Source organism: Sminthopsis crassicaudata, chromosome 3 (assembly GCF_048593235.1).
Source record: "Sminthopsis crassicaudata isolate SCR6 chromosome 3, ASM4859323v1, whole genome shotgun sequence".
Lineage (NCBI taxonomy): Eukaryota > Metazoa > Chordata > Mammalia > Dasyuromorphia > Dasyuridae > Sminthopsis > Sminthopsis crassicaudata.
Genome location: NC_133619.1, coordinates 15420068 through 15432034, shown reverse-complemented (window position 1 = coordinate 15432034; position 11967 = coordinate 15420068).

Here is an 11967-nt window from a genome sequence, read left to right as displayed (position 1 = left end):
AGAGAGATGAGGTGGTTGGACCAGAGTAACATAACTTTGGAATGCAATTTGCTACATGAAACTAAAGGAGTTCACTTGTGCCAGGGCTTTGCCTCAATATAGCAATTTGTAAAATGATAAATCCATGTTCCTCCTTCCCCCGGTATCTCAGGCACCCCAGTCAAAAATCCTTTTGGATTTTCCTCTTATTTCTACATTTGCTGCCACTGCCAATGGAAGGCAAGGAATTGTGGGAAGACTAAAGGATTGTCATTTACTATGAAATCTCTGAAAAGCCCAGTTCTCTGGGCTTCCATTTGATCATCTGTGAAATGGGGGTGGAGGAGGGTGAGACTGAGCACTCACTCTGAAAGTCTCTTATAGTTCTAATTGGTATAGTCCAAGAGCTCTGACTCTGGAGCTAGGGGATCTGGATTCAAATCCTGTCTCTTTCCTTTATTATTTTTGTGACCTTGGATAAGTCTTTACTCTTTCTCAGACTCAGTTTCCTCACTTGTGAAATGAGGGTTTTAAAACTTTAGACCAAAAAGAAAAAAGAAAATTCCCCCGAACCTTAAGAAGACTTAACAAAGAGCAGCTGAGTTGCACAGTGGTTAGAGAACCAGCCCTGAAGTCAAGAGGACCTGAGTTCAAATCCAGCCCCAGGCATTTAACACTTCCCAGCTGTGTGACCCTGGGCCAGTCACTTAACTAACCCCAATTGCCTTAGCAAAAAAAAAAAAAAAAAAAAAAAAAGACAAGTTCTTATAAATGGAGCTTTTGAAGTTCTTTAGGGTCTAAATTTCTGATTCCATGAAAATCCCTTTTTGCTATCCGTGTAACTGCAGCCATTCCCATCAGTAGCACTATTCTGGTTCACATGCTACTGGAGGAGTCGGGTGGGGAGGGAGAGGTCCAAGCACCCCCCCTTCCCCCCTGTGACTTTTAGAAAGGCATTTCATTTCTCTGTGGATGAACACATTTAAAATATCTAAGGTCTCTGTCCAGCTTGAAAGCATAATTAATAGTGAGTTGAATCTAGTCAGGAAGAAGTGAATTCCAATCCTGCCTAAGATATATGTGATTGAGGGCAAATTGCTTAATTTCCCCCAACCTCAGTTTCTTCTTCAGCAAAATATGGGTAACAATAGCATCTTCTTTCCAGAGTTGTTTGAGGATAAAATGAGATAATATTTGTGAAGTGCTTTGTAATCCTTAAATTGCTTTGTAAATGTGATTACAATTATTATTGTTATAATTCTGACTCTGTGAGTCCATGAATTTCCCACTAGTTGGGTTTTCTAATGCTAATTCCCAGTCTTGAACGCACTAATGTACTAACGTACTAACTGTACACGGTGAATGCCGGACCTTGCATTTGAACTCAGGTCATTTTTAAGATGAGCAAGTTGGCTAAAGATGAAACTGTGCAGTGGAACACGCTATGTGAAACTAAAGGAACCGACTTGTGCCAGGAACTTACTTGCCTCAATGTATTCATTTGTAAAATGAGAAACCCATGTTCCCTCTTCCCCCAAACACTTTTGGAACAATTCATTAATGATCTCTGACAACTGTAAAATATTAAGCATTCCTCCATGCAAGATGTCATTAGCAAGGGCCCCACTGCCAAAAGGCACTTAGTAACTTATTATTGGAGGCTCGAGATTGCTTTCTTATTTGTTTGCCCTAATTTTTGTCAATGGTTAACATCTGAGTCCAGGAAATAAAAGAAAACTAGCATTTATGCCAAAATATGCTTTTCCAAGTCTGCAAAGTCCTTAAAAATTCTGAAGTCACCCACTGGCGTTTTGTTTGGCATTCCAGGAAATTAATTTAGAATGGAGCAGAGAAAATTGCTGAACAGAGCTCCCCAAAACTCAGATGCTTTGGTTTACCTAGACCCCAAGCCCGTGCATCCTCTCAAGGAGAAAACTGGAGTGAAACAAGTAGGTCTTTAAATAGGACTATCTAAATCCTGTTCTTGGTAAGCTAGCACGGAGAGAGGGACAGCCTGGTACAATGGGATCACTGTGGGATTTGAAATGCAAAAACCTGAGTTTGAAGCCTGCAATTGGCCCCTGAAACGTGTATGACCTTGGGAGTCTACTTCATTGACCATGGGCATTCAATTTCCCTTTTCTTCCTACTCTGTAAAGAATAGGAACTGTATGGCCTCTAAGTTCCTTTCCAGCTCTACAATTTTTTTATCTCTGCTTCAGTGACTTTCCACACAGCCAGGGTAAATTAGAGACAAGACTTGAATCCAGGTCCACCTGACTCTGAAGTCTCCTCTCGTTTTTTTCCCCCTGAGATAATTGGGGTTAAGTGACTTGCCCTGGGTCACACAGTCACGAAGTGCTAAGTGTATGAAGCCAGATTTGATTGGCTCCATCCACTGAGCCACTTAGCTGCCCCTCCTCTCTTTTTTCTAGATCACAAAAATGCCTTATTGTTAGCAACGGTATGGATAGCCTATGTTTTTGCTCATCTGATTAACCACTCAAAAGTGGCCAAGTCTCTTTCCTTAGCAAATGTGTGAAAAATCATGGGAAATTTTAGTTCCTAACCCATGTGAAGTGAATTAAACCTCTAACTTGATTATTTTTTTTTACTAGAAGGGTTAAATGTTCTTGATACCCTTGTATCAAAAGGTTATATGTTCTTGATACCTTTGTACTCCAAGGGTCAAGTTTTCTCCTCCCTCCCAAATTCTGCACCTTTGCTCTACATTTAATTCCTTCCTAGGACGCTGATATGATAGCTCTAGAACGGAGCAGACATTTAAAGTTACTAGTCCAACCCCCTCATTTTTCAGATGAAGGCCTAGAGAGGATAATGACTTGTCCAAGAGCAAGCAGAGTGGCCGACCTTGGAGTTGGACTAGTTCACTGTTGTTGCCCTTGATGTTGTTGTTTGTCCTTAATCTCAAAGAGGGCCATGACATCAGGGAGGTGAGCCAGGACATGCTAGTGAATTGTATTTGAGTGAGGGAGGCCGGGCAAGGTCACCTGCCTCACTTTCCTCCAGAGCCCAGTCCAGGGGCAAGTATAGATCAATAGGAGACGGCAATGGGAGACCTTGGCTTTTTTTTAAGTTAATTTCTTCCATAGGTCTCAGTTTCACTGAGGTGGCACCCACTCAGTGATCATTTAGAGGAAGCAAAATGCAGATGTTGCCAAACACTTTTGGTTTCAGAATCCAGTGTATACTGCTAATAGCGGCAAGGCTTCAGCCATTTCACATTCTCAAGTGATGCAATATTAAGACTCCAGGAGTCCCCCTTTACTCTGATCCTTATAAAGGATACCCAAAAGTTCAGGAATAAAGCTCCCAAACATTCAATAACCAAAGAAAATGATATAGAAAGTAGATTTTTTTTCTGTGATTGTTAACAGAACCTTTAAAACCTTTAAACCCATAAGTACAATTCCTTATCATGACCAAAGTATATAAGAGGTCCCTTTGCAGATCTTCTTTGGAAATGAAAATAAAAGAAATTATAATTATTTTAGCAACATATGAAATATTATTTCACAGATACATTATAAATCTCTTTAAATATAATGTTATATTCCAATCAAAGCATGGCCTGATAAATCTCATGCTTGCAACATCAGGTTAGAACAACATTGAATTTTGACTCAGCAGTCAGAAGAAAAAGATTTAGAGCTGAATGATTCTCAGAAATCATTCAACTCAAGCGCTACAGACGGGGAAGTTGAGATGCAGAAGAATACTATGATTTGGCTCAAGTCGGAGGATCATAGATCTAAAACCAAAAGGGATGGCAGAAGCCGGCTAGTTTAATCCAGTCGTTTTTCAAATAAATAAATAAAAAAAACCTAAAGCCCCCAAAGGTTAAAAGTTGGGATTACCTAAAGTGACACAGGGTAAACATCAGAAGTGGGATTTGAACCTGGGTCCCTGACGTTAGATGCCAATGATTTTCTCATTGGACCACATCATCTCTCATGAAAAAATAGCAGCCTGAGGGAACATTTTGGCAAAGAGTCATGTAATAATGCATTGGAATTATTGTTACCCTGGTGATCTGCAGTGCAATTAAAGTTTAATAGTGGATATTTTGTTAGACTACCTTGATCAGGTCAAAGCTTCCTTTTGTAATTCAATTCAGTTCATTAAATCTTTATTAAGCCCCTATGAATATACTGTATTGGGCTTAGGGGCAAGGTAATATTTAGCTTAATATGATGATCTATTGTCTTTAGGAATAAAGAAATCCCTTGTAAGGATTGTAAGGCCATGCTCTGGATCAATCATGAATAAAATAGGCACCCCACAAGCAGGGTCAGACAATATGCAAGAAACTACGTACAAAGAAGACATATTGAAGATAATATTAAAGGAGAGTTATCTGCATTTAAGGGAGACTGAGAAAGGCCTGTAGAAAATAGCATTTAGCTGAGACTTGAAGGAAACCAGAAAAGGTAAAGGATGGAGAGGAGAAGGAAGAATGCAAGTTCTAGGCTCTGTGCTAAGTACTGGAGACATCAAGAAAGGCACTACCCTTCAAGGAGCTCACATTCTAATAAGGAAGTCAGTATACTAGAGAACAATTCATTCTGTATGTACCGAAACTAACAATATAGCTTATGTGGAAGTCTTTCAGTAATTAAATTTTATTTTCACAAATATTTATCAATTATCAACTCTGTAGGAAATTCAATAATGAGTAAAACATAGCCTTGGCCTTCACAAAGATTAAATAATATCATTATTCCAACATTATGACATATGTGTTTAAGAATCCCTTCCATAAAGAGAAAGATCGATCAGTCAAGTAAGTAGATGGTACAGTAGACAAAAGTGGTGAACTTGGAGTCAGAAAAATTTCAATTCAAATCTGATCTTATTTATTTATTTATTGTGACATCCTAAGCAAGCCTGTTTCAGTTTCCTCATCTGTAAAATGGGGCTAATAATACTGACTGCATTGGGTCGCCATGAGGAGTCAAGAGATAACATGTGGAAAGTGCTTTGCCAACCCTTAGAGTGTGATGTAAATGCTAGCTACTAGAATTATTTTTTGTGGATGGAGAAAATGAGGGTATTGAAAAGCTATGAATACTGTGAAAATCATCTGTATTTGGAATAATCAAGGGAGACAGAGGCAAAAATGTCTTCTCTAATATTTCTATCATCCAACTAACAAAGTGCCTGGGAAATAGAGAAAATTTAGAGAAAATCTAAGTCATCACTTTTTTCCATACTAGAATTCCCTCAGATATTACTCCAATTTCTAAATCAGTTTCCAAAGGAAGATACAAAGAGAAAACAAGAGCTATTCTGTGATTGATCAGAACATAAAAAATTAATAATATACTTACCTTTTTATACAGTTTGGGGCAGAGAGATCCCAAGTAAAATATACAAGATATGTAGCCACAAATAAAGCCTGACATTTCAATTATATCAAATGTATCATGAGAGTGGCAGCACAAACAAAATAAATTTTCTGTTCTGTAGATAGCTGAACATTCTGATTTAAATGTTTTAGGAAGAACAGGATGAACTCACTAACCACAAAAATATTATGATAAGGGAAAATCTGAGACTAACTTTTGCTTCTATAATATTTAAGAGATGAGGGCAGCTAGGTGGCGCAGTGGGTAGAGCACCAGCCTTGAACTCAGGAGGACCCAAGTTCAAATCTGGTCTCGGACACTTAACATTCCCTAGCTGTGTGACCCTGGACAAGTTACTTAACCCCAGCCTCAGGGGGGGGAAAAAAAAAAATATATATATATATATATTTAAGAGATGAATAAACTTCAGTGTGTATAGTACTGTGCTTAACTCCCATAAGAAATGAAAGATATTTTCCAACCAGTTAACATTAAGATCATATCATTTTTTAGAATAAAACTAATCTGAGATATTCTCTATGTAAAGATATATTTCCTTTACCTGACTTCCACCTGTATGTTTTTTTTTAAATCATTATGTGCAAGCACACATGTATTATTATGTGACAAACTAAGCTAAATCGCAGAAGGGGATGTCTTCATGTCCTGCACTAGAGTAGGGTGCTTAAGGCTTGCTACAGGATCTTGTATGTCTCACTATTCCAGTGAGATGGCTCCTTTTGGAATCATTCAGTAGAAAAATTATGGGATCCTTTAAATCATCTGGAATCACGAAGACTAGAATTCCACAGTTGGAAGAGTATTCAGAAATCATGATAAATGTTCATTCAGCCCAGCCTTTTCTCCCAAATCCTTAATGGCAGAATGGAGAAGAAACTCCCATCTCCTTATACAGTCCATGTCATTTGTGGCAGCACTGATTATCAGTTTTTCCTGATATCAAGCCTATATTTGTCTCTTTTTGATTTTCCTCTATGACTTCTAGTTAATATTAGCTAGTTTTGAGGTTTGAAAAGTACTTTATATACATCATCATATTTAATTCTCACAACAATTCCTAGGAAGTAGGTACTATTTACCCATTTTACATATGATGAAACTGAGACAAATACTGACTTGTTTGTGGTTACACAGATAGTACTTGTCTGAGGTGGATTGGAAGACATCTTTCTGATTCCAGATCCAGTGCTCTGTCCACTGAGCTCCCTGGTTGCCTCTAGTAGTAAACAAAATAAGTCTAATGCATCTTTCATGTCATAGACTCTCAAGTTTTTGAAGACATCTACCATGTCCTATTACCATCTTAACCAGTCCAATACCTTAACTTTATAGGTGAGAAAAAGGAAATCCAAGGGACCAAAGCAACAGCTGAAGGTAATATAGATAGTAAGTGGAAGAGTAAGGATAATGCATCGCTCTTAATGCATCTCATCTGAGAAACTTGACAAATCCTTGAAATATGATATGGGAGCTTTTTTGTTGATCATGGCTTTCAGTAGTTTAATAAATCTTATTTGGCTCATTGGTGTTGGTTTTTTCGATGACATGATTCACATTTTTCTTCTCTTTTTTCATTCTTTTGGTTTTGTTTTATTGGGTTTTTTTATGTTTCATAAAATAATTAGCTTCTACTTGCTCAATTCTAATTTTTAAAAAATTGTTTTCTTCAGTGAGCTTTTGTACCTCCTTTCCCATTTGGCCAATTCTACTTTTTGAGGAGTTCTTGTCTTCTGTGGATTTGTGCACCTCTTTTACCATTTGGTCTATTCTGTTTTTAATGTTTTTTCCCTTCAGTATTCTTGTGCCTCTTTTACCAACCTGCTGAGTCTTTCCCCATGATTATCTTGCATCATTCTCTTTACTTTTCCCATTTCTTTCCCTCTGCCTCTCTTATTTAAGATTTAAAGTCTTTTAAAGCTCTTCAAGGAATTTTTTATTTTTATTTCACTCTATCTTTTTGTTGGTTCTGTGGTTCCAGAATTAGGTTTGAAACATTGTTTTAATATTGTTTGGAAGTGAATTTGGAAGAACTCAGTCCCTGCCTTTGCACCACTATCTTGGCTGTCCCCTACGGAGAGTATTGATGAGACTTTATGTCATGGAAAGTTTATAATTCAGTGGATAGAGTGCTAAGCCTGAAATCAAGAAGACTTGAGTTCAAATCCAGTCTTGGTCTTTTACTAGCTGTGTGATTCTGGGAAGCATTTACCTCTGTTTCTATCTCTTCACCTGTAAAATGGGGATAATAATAGCATCAACCCTCTAAGATTGTTGTGAGAGAATCAGTTGAAATAATATTTGTAAAACATTCCTGACACAGTAAAAAAAATACTATCAAAGACTTTTATTTAAAGAGGAAGATCTGAATATTTCCCCCCATTCCCCATGAGCAATACAGCTTTTAGAGTTCTCAGGAACTTTCTATCAAGTCTCTGAGGCAAGTACTCCCCCCCATCTCTTTTCAGTTTCCTTTTGTGTATTATCTTCCTCAATTGGATTGTAAGCTCTTTGAAAACAGATCTGTAATTTTTATTAGTTAAAATTAGTATTAATAGTATTTATTATTTAGTATTATTAGTATGTAATATTTATTAGTACAAATTAGAATTTATTAGTACAATGGTGTTTTTTACTAGTATCCCTAGCACTTAGTACAGTGTCTGGCCATAGTACTTGATACTTGATAAGTGTTTATTGACTGACATCATTCCTGACTTTAATCAATTCATATCTAGAAGATGGCACTGTATTTGCAAAATCATTGATAGGAGTTTGCTCTGGTGGAGAATCAGAGTTCTAGATCTTTAAAGATGAATAGAACCTTGGCCAAGCTTGAAGAGAAAGAACATTGCAAGAGACTTATTTAAATGTGTTTTAAGGATATGGAAGAATTCATAGAGTAGTGGATAGAGATCTAGCTTTGAAGCCAAGAAGATTGGGGTTCAGATACTTCTTCTGACACCTGTTGGCTTTATGACCCCAGAAAAACATTTAACCCTTTCAGCTTTAAGATTATAGGTGGCCATGAAGCTTCCAGCCTTCATGATAGAGGAAGTTTCCTTGCCTAGGAGTTGAAATCCCAAGTCTACTCTCTATCTCCTTTTAAAGGAAGAATAAAAGTCTGGCCCTTCCTAATTGTTTCCCATCACCACCAACATAGTGTCATTTGTGAATTAAAAATATTTTATGTCAAATAATAAATATCAAAATAAAATTATCATTTCAATTTTAACACTTTTTTTTTAAGTCTGAGTAAAAGCAACAAAGACAGCCAGAAATTCCAAGAGACCATTGAGAGATTCATGGTCTTATAAAAAGAAACTGCCTTCTGGTGAGGTCTTAGCAGAAAACCAGCTGGGTACCGTCACTGACAGCATATCCCACACCAAGATCTAGGTCCCACATAAGCTGTTTGAGCTTCCATTCCCTAACAACAGAGAGCAAAGCCCCTGGAAAAGGGCTGCTGGCTCTTGAAACAATACACATCTGACGGATTAAAAGAAAGCTTGCCAGGAAAGCCGAGCCAGCTAGCCAGCCAGTCTTCTGGAACTCTCAGCCACAGAAACTTGCTCCAAACCCAGAAGCCATTAAAAAATATCCCTTGCACTGAGCAACTGAGGACCAGGGATTAGCACTGATGAACTGTGATTAGTGAACTGGCCATAAGGGAAGAGGCGTGCTCTGACTGAATGGCAATGTCCATCATAAAACCAACCTTTTTGAAGCTATGGTTTTCGGGTTTTTTTGTTTTTCTTTTTTTTTGGGGGGGGTTGCATCAAGGGAATGGAGTCAGCCTGCTATTATGGAATAAGTGCTGGATTTGAAGTCAGAGAACCTGAGTTTGAATTTCAACTGAATTTCAGAAAATTGAATTTCAGTTCAAATTCAGTTGAAATTCAGAATTTGAAACTCAGAGTCAGAATTTCATACTATTATTATCTGTGTGGTCTTGGTAAGTCACTTAAACTCAGCTTAAATGGAAAGGTTGGGCTAGATTACCCCCAACATACCTTTCCACTCTAAATTCCGCTCTAAATTCAATGAAGTGACAACAGATACAAGGGAAGAGAACAGGAAATCCCAGAGACAAAAGAAGGCGATGGAAAGAAGCATCAATGGCCAATGGGAAGTAGAAGCAGCAATGAAGGAAATCAGTTTGAGATAGTGTGAAAACCAAAAAGATAGACAGAAGATGGTGCAGGTCTGGGATCTGAAGGGCCAACCATCACCATCATGGCAATTTCCCCTTGAGATATCAGGGTGCAAAGCTTGTGAAATACCCCTAGACAATGCAGGAATCATTACATTCAAGGGTGAGGGGCAAGACCAGTCATCCAGCCCTACCTTTGGTACTGTTAAATAATTTAGACACGTTAGAATACATCAAATCCAGTTTAGAAATTTTGCCAGCAAAAATCATGTCATCAAAAAAAAATCAAAATCATACATTTTAAGAAGGACATAAGCTGGAGAGCTCAGAAAAGAGTTTCCAGGATGATGAAGAGCCTCGAGCTCATACCATATGTCAACTATTTGAAGGAATCGGGGAAAGTGAAGGCTTAGAGGGGATGTGATAACTGTCTCCAAGTATTTGAAGAGTTGACTGATGCAAGATAGATGAGATTTGTGCCGGTTCGTCTCAGGGTCAGAGCTAAAAGAAATAGGTAGAAATTGCAGAACCAAAGTTAAGCTTGATTCTGGCAGGACAAAAGAGAGAAAACCCAAAATAAACTTCCTAGTGGTGAGAGCTGTGCTGAAGTGGATGAATGGTTGTTCCCTGGGCAGAAGTGAGCTCCGCCTCCCTGGAGGTCTTTAAGCAAAGGCTGGACAACCGCTTTTTCTGGATGTTGTAGAAAAAGAATCTTATTCAGCTGTGGTTGGGACAAGCTGGCCTCGGATGGCCTTTCGAATGCTGTCTCAGCAGAAAGGTATAAAGCTTGGCTCATAAACGCCCGGCTATCTGCCACTCTGCCCTGCTCAAAATGCCTCATTTCCCTTGGGCTCATGAATGTGGGATCAATCCAGATCATTTGTAAGCACTTAGCATGGCACCTGGCACATAGTAGGTGCTTAATAGATGCTTGTTCCCTTTCCTTCTCACATTAGCCTCTTAAAATCCCCGGTCTATTTCGAGACTTAACATAAATGTCATTTATAACCAACCCAAAGGACCTCAATTGATGTTTATTGGATCGTGGTGGACAGCTGGGCCTCCATACTAGGATGAACTTACAGCAACTAATCAATGAATCAATTAATCAACAAGCTTTTATTAAGCTCCTACTATGTTCCAGGCACTGTGCTGAGTTCTGGGGATTAACAATAGAAAAATCAAAGAAAAGTCCAAAGCAACTTACGCCACCATCATATACATAATACATTTATCAAAAATATGTGATGGTAACTCGAGGGAAAGTACACTAGTGGCTGGGGAGAACGGGAAAGTTTTCATGAAAAAGATGACATTTAAATTGAGAAATAGACCAGAGATTTTCAGATGCTAATATGAGAAGGAAAGGGAACAAACATCTATTAAATAACCTACTAAGTGCCAGATGCCATGCTAAGTGCTTTACAAATATGATCTGGATTGATCCTAACAGCCCAATGCTTTGTATTATTGTTTGTTTGAGAAGTAAAGGATAAACCAAAGGAAAGAGGAAGTGATTTAGGGAGAGGGGCACAAACAAATCAGGGAATAAGAAATATTTGGGAAAGTGGGGAGGAGGAAGGAAAAGAGAAAAACATTGAGAGAGACAGAGGCAGAGACAATAAAAATAAAGCAATTTCTTCTTAACAACCACAAGTGCGCCACCATCTTCACTGCGTTAATGGAGGAACTGAGATTCGGAACGCTGAGTTGATTTGCCAAAGCCACCCAGATGGTGAACAGCAAAGCTGAGATGTCATGGAATCCTTCAATGTCAGAATTAGAAATGGCTTTTGAAGTCAGTTATTCCAACTGCCTTCATGGGTATGGAAATATAAACAGAAATGGTGTGATGTGTTCTCAAGGCAGAAGCAGAGTTTGAAGCTTGGTCTTCTGAGTCCAGACTCAACACTCTTTCAATTACACTACAACAAATGAAATAAAAGCAAAAATACAGGAGCCAGAAAGAGTGAAAATGGTCAACAGGACTCCAAAAGGCAGTATAAGTTAGGGGGGATAATAATGTAACAATGATCACACCATTTTTATTTTTCTTCTTTTCCTTTTATTATTTGGCAGGGGTGGGGGATTGGCTGGTATTGACTAGGAACTGACTTATCAAATATGAAACACCAAAGTCTCATTATTTACCACCAATCCAACGAATGTTCCTCCTTTAATGCAGTGAAGATGGTGCACTTGTGGTTGTCAAGAAGAAATTGCTTTATTTTGATTATCTCTGTCTCTGTCGCTCTGTTTTCTTCTTCCCCCTTCCTCCTCCCCACTTTCCTAAACATTTCTTATTCCCTGATTTGTTTGTGCCCCTCTCCCTAAATCACTTCCTTTTTCCTTTGGATTTATCCTTGACTTCTCAAATAAAAAGTAGTACAAAGCATAGGGCTGTTAGGATCAATCCAGATCATTTGTAAAGCACTTAGCATGGTACCT